At 45.7% G+C, this 11,466-nt stretch overlaps 1 non-coding gene across 1 annotated transcript; it reads left to right on the top strand.

Moving 5' to 3' along the window:
- The first annotated feature begins 1,408 nt into the window (after positions 1-1,408).
- On the top strand, positions 1,409-1,527 carry LOC131830798 (5S ribosomal RNA). The gene has a single exon (XR_009353387.1). It is a non-coding gene; the product is annotated as a 5S ribosomal RNA (ribosomal RNA).
- The last annotated feature ends 9,939 nt before the right edge of the window (positions 1,528-11,466 follow it).

Below are 11,466 nucleotides of genomic sequence, written 5' to 3' on the forward strand. Positions count from 1 at the left end.
TCTTCTGCCTGGGAGGATGCTGTTTCAGGGTGACCAGCCCTCACAACGGTTTGGGCCCCCGGCCTCTTCGGCACCGGGCATGGGCTCTGGCTTCCAGAACGATGCTAGACGAATGGTGGCTTTCCTCGCCCTGTTCTTTCTAAGAGTGGAGTGCATGGCAGCGTGCTGCCCATCCTGGGGCAACCAGGCGTTCATTGAACGGAACCTTCTGCACACACCTCAGCGTCCTAGGTGAGGTGCTTTCCGATTTCCTCTTGCCCCATACGCACTGTGCGATACACGGGTATTCCCGCGCAAGCCCATGTGTGCGGCTGCACCATCTCTCGTGGCTGCTGTCAGAGCCAAAAGGCCCCTTCGCCACAGACGTGTTTCGCGCTCACCGGGAAGCACCAAACACGTTCCCCGAACTGTCCCACACACTTTGGCAACACCTGCGTCTTGCGAACAGAGGCTGCTTCAAGGTCCCCAATCTTCACTCCAGTGTCTCCCTGGGCCTTAAGACCAAGCCCCCTCCCTGGCTTCCAAGCTTAGGTTAAGAAGCCGATGCCAAGAGCCCTATGCAAGAAACGCTAAGACGCCTTCCTGTTAGCAAAGCCGTTTCCACGCAAGTAGCTCATGAAGAGGGACAGCCGGTGTGATGCCTGCGTGATAGCATCTGGGAGGTGCGCTGTGTGAACCCATGAGGAGGAATCCAGTCAAGGACGCATCCCTCCACGAGCAACCGCCTCCCAGGCTGGCTGGAGGGCTAGGCAAAGTGCCTGGTGCAGGATGCAGAAAGGAACACACCCTGGGCTCTGAAGAAGCAGTTCTGTAGAGCACTCCTCTCCAGGAGCGTCTTTTGACACTAGGGCCCACCTCTCTCCCAAACTAGCTCAGAGCCAGGGAGACTGCCTTGGGATTAAAGGGTGGGGCTGCAGCTTCTGGACTGGGATGTGACAACGCCCCTTCCTCGGTGGGCTGGAAGCCAGACGGGTTAGAGAGGAGGAGAGAGCCAAGCAGAGCAGAACAAGGAGAGGAAAAGAGAACAGAGGAGAGCAGAGGAGAGGGGAGCAGAAGAGAGCAGAGGAGAGGAGAGCAGAGGAGAGGAGGGAAGGCCAGGTGGCCGGCTGGTCCAGGCCTAAGGCGCTGGGTGGGTGCTGGGGGGCACAGAGCACACCGCGCGCGCGCACTTTGACGACACACCCGGTTGCACCTGGGGAGGCACGCTGCAGCGGGGCTGGGGAGTCCCGGGATGGGAGAGTGCCCTGACGGACTTTGGCGAGGCCCTAGTGCCCCAGGAGTCTGGGCCCCTGGGCTGGGAGGCAGGCGCCAGGCTCAGGGCAGGCGGAGGGGGGAGCCGAGCCGCTTGCCAGGGCTGGGAAGCGCGCAGCAGGCTCTTGGGGCGGGGCGGCCAGCTGAAGCGGCAGGCGTCTACTGCCATACCACCCTGAACGTGCCCGATCTCCTCTGATCTCGGAAGCTAAGCAGAGTTGGGCCTGGTTAGTACTTGGATGGGAGACCGCCTGGGAATACCAGGTGCTGTAAGCTTTTTTTTCGCCCCCAAACGCTTGTCTTTGGCCTTCCTCTTTTCTCTCCCCCTTCGGCCTCCCTCCCTCTCCCTTGGCCGCCACCGCTGGGCGCCCTGGCCAACGCGGCGGCCTCCCAACAGTCCCTGAATGCCTCAGCCCCTGAGCTCAGTCCCCTCACGCCCCTGACCCCCTGACCCCTGGCCACCCAGTCGAGGGCCCCTGGCCCCAAAAGGGCGGCCTGCTTCAGGAACGGCCGGCCACAACCCTGCCTTTCCGCCTCCACAGCTCGAGGCCCACCCGGGCCTCAGCCGGGCTTGGGGGGCTGCTGGCAGGGTGGGGCAGTGTTGGAGGGGCCTCGGGGGCCAGAGGCAGGGAAAGGGGGACTGGAGTGAGGACCACGACCATGGACACGGGGAGGGGTGTGGGGGAAATGATGGGAGTCTCCTTGCTGTGAGGAAAGAGAGATTGGAATTCAGGAAGGCTGGAGTGATGAAAAGGCCATGGGTTCCAGAGAGAAGCAAGTCAAGTAGAAAACAAGCTCTTGGAAATACATACTGGAATCCTCTTGAGTCCTTGCTCCATAGGAAGCAGTGTTTGTCTAAGAAAATGCTCCAGGTTCTAACAACGAGTCAAAGCATGGAACAAGATGGTTGCCAAAACTCCTACAAGGCTAGGGGTCAATTGATGGAAGAGTTCTTCTGGCTAAGTCAGAATATTCAGTAGAGACGCAGTAAGGAGCATGCGTTCGAAGCGGGATGAAATGATCCCTCCAAGAAAGCTGACTCTATAGATTCCCTAAACAAGGAGGAGAACAATTGTAATAAGGGTCAGAATTACCTCCTAATCTCTCACTACCTGTGTGACCGCCAGTAAAAGAATTCAGAGAGTAGCCTCCAAAGGACTCAGGTTATCGAAAGGAAGGCAGATCAAAAGGGAAAGGGAAGAAGGAATAGACGGGAAAAAGAAAATACGCCTAGCGAGGTAGTAGACGTCAACTTTAACATTTCAACAATGACCTTCAGAGTGGATGACTGAAATTCTATTGAAAGAAAAGACCTCAATAGGTCAGTGAAAAATAAACACTACATAGAAGGAGGCAGAGGCTAGTATAGATTTTGTGGAAAGAAAAAGGATGGAAAGGGCTAGACCGTACCCAAACGAATCCTCAAAGGCTGCTTTTCCCAGGTCTTGAGAAGGGACAATGGAAAGACACCCAATCAATGAAGAGAAAAAGAAGACATTTCAGAACAACAAAGGATCCTATTACTTTATTTTTTGTTTTTTTTTTTTAATTTTTTTATTTTTCTAAACATATATTTTTATCCCCAGGGGTACATGTCTGTGAATCGCCAGGTTTACACACTTCACAGCACTCACCAAAGCACATACCCTCCCCAATGTCCATAACCCCACCCTCCTTCTCCCAACCCCCCTTCCCCTAGCAACCCTCAGTTTGTTTTGTGAGATTAAGAGTCACTTATGGTTTGTCTCCCTCCCAATCCCATCTTGTTTCATTGATTCTTCTCCTACCCAATTAAGCCCCCATGTTGCATCACCACTTCCTCATATCAGGGAGATCATATGATAGTTGTCTTTCTCCGCTTGACTTATTTCGCGAAGCATGATACGCTCTAGTTCCATCCATGTTGTCGCAAATGGCAAGATTTCGTTTCTTTTGATGACTGCATAGTATTCCATTGTGTATATATACCAAATCTTCTTGATCCATTCATCTGTTGATGGACATCTAGGGTCTTTCCATAGTTTGGCTATTGTGGACATTGCTGCTATAAACATTCGGGTGCATGTGCCCCTTTGGATCACTACGTTTGTAACTTTAGGGTAAATACCCAGTAATGCAATTGCTGGGTCATAGGGCAGTTCTATTTTCAACATTTTTAGGAACCTCCATGCTGTTTTCCAGATTGGTTGCACCAGATTGCATTCCCACCAACAGTGTAGGAGGGTTCCCCTTTCTCCACATCCTCGCCAGCATCTGTCCTTTCCTGACCTGTTGATTTCAGCCATTCTGACTGGTGTGAGGTGATATCTCATTGTGGTTTTGATTTGTATTTCCCTGATGCCGAGTGATATGGAGCACTTTTTCATGTGTCTGTTGGCCATCTGGATGTCTTCTTTGCAGAAATGTCTGTTCATGTCCTCTGCCCATTTATTGATTGGATTATTTGTTCTTTGGGTGTTGAGTTTGCTAAGTTCTTTATAGATTCTGGACATTAGTCCTTTATCTGATATGTCGTTTGCAAATATCTTCTCCCATTCTGTCAGTTGTCTTTCGATTTTGTTAACTGTTTCCTTTGCTGTGCAAAAGATTTTGATATTGATGAAATCCCAATAGTTCATTTTTGCTCTTGCTTCCCTTGCCTTTGGCGATGTTCCTAGGAAGATGTTGCTGCGGTTGAGGTCAAAGAGGTTGCTACCTGTGTTCTCCTCAAGAATTTTGACCTCACACATTGAGGTCTTTCATCCATTTTGAGTCTATTTTCATGTGTGGTGTAAGGAAATGGTCCAATTTCATTTTTCTGCATGTGGCTGTCCAATTTTCTCAGCACCATTTATTGAAGAGGCTGTCTTTTTTCCAGTGGACATTCTTTCCTGCTTTGTCGAAGATTAGTTGACTGTAGAGTTGAGGGTCTATTTCTGGGCTCTCTATTCTGTTCCATTGATCGATGTGTCTGTTTTTGTGCCAGTACCATGCTGTCTTGATGATGACAGCTTTGTAATAGAGCTTGAAGTCCGGAATTGTGATGCCACCAACGTTGGCTTTCTTTTTCAATATCCCTTTGGCTATTCGAGGTCTTTTCTGGTTCCATATAAATTTTAGGATTATTTGTTCCATTTCTTTGAAAAAGATGGATGGTACTTTAATAGGAATTGCATTAAATGTGTAGATTGCTTTAGGTAGCATAGACATTTTCACAATATTTATTCTTCCAATCCAGGAGCATGGAACATTTTTCCATTTCTTTGTGTCTTCCTCAATTTCTTTCATGAGTACTTTATAGTTTTCTGAGTATAGATTCTGTACCTCTTTGGTTAGGTTTATTCCTAGGTATCTTATGGTTTGGGGTGCAATTGTAAATGGGAATGACTCCTTAATTTCTCTTGTTGTTGGTGTAGAGAAATGCAACTGATTTCTGTGCATTGATTTTATATCCTGACAGATTACTGAATTCCTGTACAAGTTTCAGCCATTTTGGAGTGGAGTCTTTTGGGTTTTCCACATATAGTATCTTATCATCTGCGAAGAGTGATGATTTGACTTCTTCTTTGCTGAATTGGATGCCTTTAATTTCCTTTTGTTGTCTAATTGCTGAGGCTAGGACTTCTAGTACTATGTTGAATAGCAGTGGTGAAAATGGACATCCCTGCCATGTTCCTGACCTTAGCGGAATAGCTTTCAGTTTTTCTCCATTGAGAATGATATTTGCGGTGGGTTTTTCATAGATGGCTTTGATGATATTGAGGTATGTGCCCTCTATCCCTACACTTTGAAGAATTTTGATCAGGAAGGGATGCTGTACTTTGTCAAATGCTTTTTCAGCATCTATTGAGAGTATCATATGGTTATTGTTCTTTCTTTTATTGATGTGTTGTATCACATTGACTGATTTGCAGATGTTGAACCAACCTTGCAGCCCTGGAATAAATCCCACTTGGTCGTGGTGAATAATCCTTTTAATGTTGAATCCTATTGGCTAGTATTTTGTGAGAATTTTCGCATCTGTGTTCATCAAGGATATTGGTCTATAGCTCCCTTTTTTGATGGGATCCTTGTCTGGTTTTGGGATCAAGGTGATGCTGGCCTCATAAAATGAGTTTGGAAGTTTTCCTTCCATTTCTATTTTTTGGAACAGTTTCAGGAGAATAGGAATTAGTTCTTCTTTAAATGTTTGGTAGAATTCCCCTGGGAAGCCGTCTGGCCCTTGTCTTTTGTTTGGAGATTTTTAATGACTGTTTCAATCTCCTTACTGGTTATGGGTCTGTTCAGGCTTTCTATTTCTTCCTGGTTCAGTTGTGGTAGTTTATATGTTTCTAGGAATGCATCCATTTCTTCCAGATTGTCAAATTTGTTGGCGTAGAGTTGTTCATATTATGTTCTTATAATAGTTTGTATTTCTTTGGTGTTAGATGTGATCTCTCCTCTTTCATTCATGATTTTATTTATTTGGGTCCTTTCTCTTTTCTTTTTGATAAGTCTGGCCAGGGGTTTATCAATTTTATTAATTCTTTCAAAGAGACAGCTCCTAGTTTCGTTGATTTGCTCTATTGGTTTTTTGGTTTCTATTTCATTGATTTCTGCTCTGATATTTATGATTTCTCTTCTCCTGCTGGGCTTAGGGTTTCTTTCTTGTTCTTTCTCCAGCTCCTTTAGGTGTAAGGTTAGGTTGTGTACCTGATACCTTTCTTGTTTCTTGAGAAAGGCTTGTACTGCTATATATTTTCCTCTCAGGACTGCCTTTGTTTTGTCCCACAGATTTTGAAACATTGTATTTTCATTATCATTTGTTTCCATTATTTTTTTCCAATTCTTTTATTTCCCGGTTGACCCATTCATTCTTTAGAAGGATGCTGTGTAGTCTCCATGTATTTGGGTTCTTTCCAAACTTCCTCTTGTGGTTGAGTTCTAGCTTTAGAGCATTGTGGTCTGAAAATATGCAGGGAATGATCCCAATCTTTTGATACCGGTTGAGTCCTGATTTAGGACCGAGGATGTGATCTATTCTGGAGAATGTTCCATGTGCACTAGAGAAGAATGTGTATTCTGTTGCTTTGGGATGAAATGTTCTGAATATATCTGTGATGTCCATCTGGTCCAGGGTGTCGTTTAAGGCCTTTATTTCCTTGTTGATCTTTTGCTTGGATGATCTATCCGTTTCAGTGGGCAGAGTGTTAAAGTCCCCTACTATTATTGCATTATTGTTGATGTGTTTCTTTGATTTTGTTATTAATTGGTTTATATAGTTGGCTGCTCCCACGTTGGGGGCATAGATATTTAAAATTGTTAGATCTTCTTGGTGAACATACCCTTTGAGTATGATATAGTGTCCTTCCTCATCTCTTGTTATAGTCTTTGTCTTAAAATATAATTGATCTGATATAAGGATTGCCACTCCTGCTTTCTTCTGATGTCCATTAGCATGGTAAGTTCTTTTCCACCACCTCACTTTAAATCTGGAGGTGTCTTCGGGCAACATATAGATGGGTTTTGTTTTTTCATCCATTCTGATACCCTGTGTCTTTTGATTGGGGCATTTAGCCCATTAACATTCAAGGTAATTATTGAGAGATATGAATTTAGTGCCATTGTATTGCCTGTAAGGTGACTGTTACTGTATATTGTCTCTGTTCCTTACTGATCTACCACTTGTAGGCTCTCTCTTTGCTTAGAGGACCCCTTTCAATATTTTCTGTAGACCTGGTTTGGTGTTTGCAAATTCTTTCAGTTTTTGTTTGTCCTGGAAGCTTTTACTCTCCCCTTCTATTTTCAATGATAGCCTAGCTGGATATAGTATTCTTGGCTGCATGTTTTTCTCGTTTAGTGCTCTGAAAATATCATGCCAGCTCTTTCTGGCCTGCCAGGTCTCTGTGGATAAGTCAGCTGCCAATCTAATATTTTACCATTGTATGTTACAGACTTTTTTTCCCGGACTTCTTTCAGGATTTTCTCTTTGTCACTAAGATTTGTAAATTTTACCATTAGGTAACGGGGTGTGGTCCTATTCTTATTGATTTTGAGGGGTGTTCTCTGAACCTCCTGAATTTTGATGCTCATTCCCTTTGCCATATTGGGGAAATTCTCCCCAATAATTCTCTCCAGTATACCTTCTGCTCCCCTCTCTCTTTCTTCTTCTTCTGGAATCCCAATTATTCTAATGTTGTTTCATCTTATGATGTTACTTATCTCTCGAATTCTCCCCTTGTGGTCCAGTAGCTGTTTGTCCCTCTTTTGCTTAGTTTCTTTATTCTCTGTCATTTGGTCTCCTATATCACAAATTCTTTCTTCTGCCTCATTTATCCTAGCAGTGAGAGCCTCCATTTTTGATTGCACCTTATTAATAGCTTTTTTAATTTCAACTTTGTTAGATTTTTGTTCTTTTATTTCTCCAGAAAGGGCTTTTATATCTCCCGATTAGGTTTCTCTAATATCTTCCATGCCTTTTTCGAGCCCGGCTAGAACCTTGAGAATTGTCATTCTGAACTCTAGATCTGACATATTACCAATGTCTGTATTGATTAGGTCCCTAGCCTTCAGTACTGCCTCTTGTTCTTTTTTTTTTTTTTTGTGGTGAATTTTTCCCCCTTGTCATTTTGTCCAGATAAGAGTATATGAAGGAGCAAGTAAAATACTAAAAGCGTGGCAACAACCCCAGGAAATTATTCTTTAACCAAATCAGAAGAGATCCCAAATCGTGTGGGGGGAGAAAGGGGATAAAAAGAGTTTCAAAAAGAAAGAAAGAAAAAAAAGAAAAAAGAAAGAAAAGAATTTAAAAAAAGAAAACGAATAAAGAAAAATAGAAAATAGAAAATATATATATATATTAGATAAACTAGTTAAAAAAGTTCAAAAAAGGATAAAAGTTAAAAAAATATAGCAGAAGAAGAGAAAAAATGAAAAAGAAAAAATTAAATTAACTGCAAGACTAAAAAAATCACAGGGAGAAAGCCATGAGTTCCGTGTTTTGCTTTCTCCACTTCTGGAATTCTGCTGCTCTCCTTGGTATTGAAACTGCACTCCTTGGTAGGTGATCTTGGTCTTGGCTGGATTTCTTGTTGATCTTCTGGGGGAGGGGCCTGGTATAGTGATTCTTAAGTGTCTTTGCCCCAGTCAGAATTGCACCGCCCTTACCAGGGGCCAGGCTGAGTAATCCGCTCGGGTTTGCTTTCAGAAGCTTTTGTTCTCTGAGCGCTTTCCATAGAGTTCTGGAGGACGGGAATACAAATGGCGGCCTCCTGGTCTCCGGCCCCAAGGTGCCAAGAGCCCAGGGCCCCACTCCTCAGTGCGTCCTCAGAGAACAGCGCCCAGTAACTCCCATCTGCCTGACCTCCAGCTGAGCTCGGAGCTCACTGAGCCTGCGACCGGTTCAAGATAACACTGGGCTGTGAGCTTACTGTCGCCTCTGTCTCTGTAGCCGGCTTTCTCTTTCCAATACCCGCAAGCTCTGTGACACTCAGACACCCCCGATCCTTCTGTGACCCTGCGGCACCTGAGGCCACACTGACCCTGCATGGGCTTCGTCCCGGTTTAGCCTCTGGAGCAATGTCCTTCAGCAGAATAAACTTTTAAAAGTCCTGATTTTGTGCTCCGTTGCTCTGCTGCTTGCCGGGAGCCGGCCCCTCCCCTCAGGGTCTATCTTCCCGTCGCTTTGGATTCACTTTTCCGCCAGTCCTATCTTTCAGAAAGTGGTTGTTTTTCTGTTTCCAGAATTGCTGTTCTTCTTCTCTTCGATCTGCCGATGGATTTGCAGGTGTTTGCAATCTTTAGATAAGCTATCTAGCTGATCTCCTGCTAGCTAAAGTAGTCTCCACCATCTTGACTACTCCCCTCCAAAGGATCCTTTTAGAAAGACATGGTTATCCTCAAGGTGTCTGCATGCAATGAGAAAACTCATGGAGATCAACCACATTCAAGCCCATCAAAGAAGGCTCAAGAGTAATTAGTGGAAAGCTTGTCTTTCTTTCCTTGAGAGAGAATGAGTGGAGAGAGAGTACGAGAGAGGAAAAGGTCAGTGGGAGAAGCCGACTCCACAAGGAGCTGGGAGCCCAAGACAGGACAAGATCCTGCCAGTCTGGGGTCATGACCTGAGCCCAAGGCAGTGGCTGAACTAACAGAGCCACGCAGGCGCCCGTCTTCAGAAACTGGTCCACAACAGCTGCGGAGCACCTGGTCGGCACCCTTAGTCAAATGCCCAACTCTTGGTTCTGGCTCAGGTGGTGATCTCAGGCTCTTGAGATTGAGCCCTGAAGCAAGCTCTGGGCTCAGGGCAGAGTCTGCTAGGTCTCTCTTTGGGTTCTGCCCTTCCCCCCTCCTCCACTCAAGAGTTCTCTTGCCCTAAAACACACTAGGAAAACACTTCACAGAAATGAACAATGGTTGAGGGCCGGGCTCCCTCAGTTGCCGCCACTGCCACAGGGAGCAGCTGAGCCCCGGGAGCCTTGGTGAAAACCTCCAGGAGCACCTCCAGTGCTCTCTGACCGCGCTTGCAGGGGGCGGGGGGCGGGGCCGCAGATCAGTCCAGGGAGAAGGAAAGGGCGGAGCCCAGGCACCCCCGGCGTGGGAGGGGCAGACAACACCGGCAAGGAGATCCCCATGGGACTGTTGGAGCTGCTGCAGGGCTTCACGCTGCACTTGGCAAGGCACCAGCCTGGGGACCCTGCCCTGCATCTGGCTCTTTCCTTAGCAGGGAGCCTGTCTGCTCCTCTCTCTCTCTCTGCCTGTCTCTCTCTTTCCTTCTACTCTCTGTCTATCAAAGGAAGAAAGAAAACCTTAAAAAAAATCATCAAACAACCTTCCATATTCTTGTCGTTCATGAGGACCCCATGCATCAACATTTGATTTTTACTTCTTGAATAGAAGGAATTGCTTGATTGATGGATGCATTTGACAGAAAGACAGACAGTGACAGAGGGAGCCCAATTGGAGAGGGAGTCCAAGCAGTGGAAGTGGGAGAGGGAGAAGCAGGCTTCCTGCTGAGCAGAGAGCCCCAGGCAGGGCTTGATCCCAAGACCCTGGCATCAGGACCCCAGCAGAAAGCATCCACCCAGGTGCCCCACTCCATAATTAAATCCGTTTTTCACAATTCAATCCATTGGATGAAGCAACACTCTTTGGGGTCTGCCTCCTCTGGGTTCACACTAACACGTTGTGTTTTCCTTTGCTCTTTTGGGATCACTGAGGATTTTAGGAACCTTTTCATGTGTTTCTTGGCTGATGGTTTTCTCCTTGGGATATTTCTGTGCAAGGATTTTATTTGTTTTGACGTTACCTACCTATCCTTCTTGATTCCTAGTTATCCTATCTAGAGTTGTGTACAGTTCCTTAGCCGGTATCTCCCTAGAGCCTTTCATAGTTTTAGTCTTGTCATTTAGTGGGCAAGATTTTTTGTTTGGAACCTTGGAATGAGTAGAGTCCAACTTCCCAAGCTTTCTAGGGCTTCCCATTATTGGTGTTCTGCTCCACTCATGTCTGCCACCACCCCCAGATCCTAAAAATGGTTTCCTATTGTATCTCCCGAAAACTTTTGATGTCCTCTTTCACATGCAGGCTCCATCAGTCTGGAATAGCGTTCAAACCTCTTATTTTCCATGTGGATATTCACGTCGTTAAGCACCACTTGTTCTAAGACTGCCCTTACCTGTTGGTCTCTTTTCTCGGGTCATTTCAAGAGTCCTTTTGGAAGAAATCCTATCCCATCAGATTCGCCTCTCACTCTCTTTCTCCCTCACTCTTGCTCTCGCTTCTTCCTTCCGATTTGCCAGGGAATGCGAGCCCTTTTCGTTTCCATGGAAATAGGAGAATTGGCTTCCCCACGGACACAGGCACTTGCTAGATAGGAAACTGGATTGCATTGAATCTCTCCATCAAGGTGGGGTTCATTGAAACTCTGAATGAACTACCGTTCATTCAAACTCTGAACTTGTTCTAGTAACATAGGTAACCTATGAACCTATTGGACATCCCATAGATTGAGATCCTACATTCCCCTTAGTAATCTTTGATGGTTTTCTGGGGGGAGACTTGCTGCGTATAAAGTCTTTGGAGAGATGTCCTCCTTTTGGTGCTCTCATCAATAGGATTTTCAAGCTTTGTTCGTATGTCACAGGAGTCCAATGAATGTTCCCGAATTTTTCACTTCTATCCGATGACTTGGAGGAATTCTCTTCCTGATTCTAATACTTTGTCCATTCCCTCAGAATATCTTTCTCTACAAATTTCACT

The sequence above is a fragment of the Mustela lutreola genome, chromosome 4 (genome assembly GCF_030435805.1).
Source record: "Mustela lutreola isolate mMusLut2 chromosome 4, mMusLut2.pri, whole genome shotgun sequence".
Classification (NCBI taxonomy): Eukaryota; Metazoa; Chordata; class Mammalia; order Carnivora; family Mustelidae; genus Mustela; species Mustela lutreola.